The following is a 402-nucleotide window of genomic DNA, read 5'->3' on the forward strand; positions in this document are numbered from 1 at the left end:
AGAGAGTCTCCAAGAACACACACACACACAATGGAATAGCAATAATAATTATTATTATAGGATAAACACAGAGAGCAAAAACAACACACAAAACACATTAACATTAAGAAACAAAAAAAAAAGATAATCCCAACATGTGAAAGATTAGTTAGACTGTAGGGAATGCACGCAAAAAAAAAGGAAAAAAGAAAACAAAGGATGACCTGAGTCACACCACCATTAGCACAGTCAGCACACAAGAATACAGGCCAGTGCTACCACAATCATTAGTGGCACACGCACCCACACAGAACTGCTCATACTGCTGCTGCTGTCTGCATCACCCTTCTTGTTGTTTGTGGGTTCAGGAGGAAGTGTTGTTGTTGTTGTGGTGGTGGTGGTGGTGGTTGATTCCTCTTCAGT

This window comes from Trypanosoma theileri, assembly GCF_002087225.1.
Source record: "Trypanosoma theileri isolate Edinburgh chromosome Unknown TM35_Tth_116_V1, whole genome shotgun sequence".
Taxonomy (NCBI): Eukaryota; Euglenozoa; class Kinetoplastea; order Trypanosomatida; family Trypanosomatidae; genus Trypanosoma; species Trypanosoma theileri.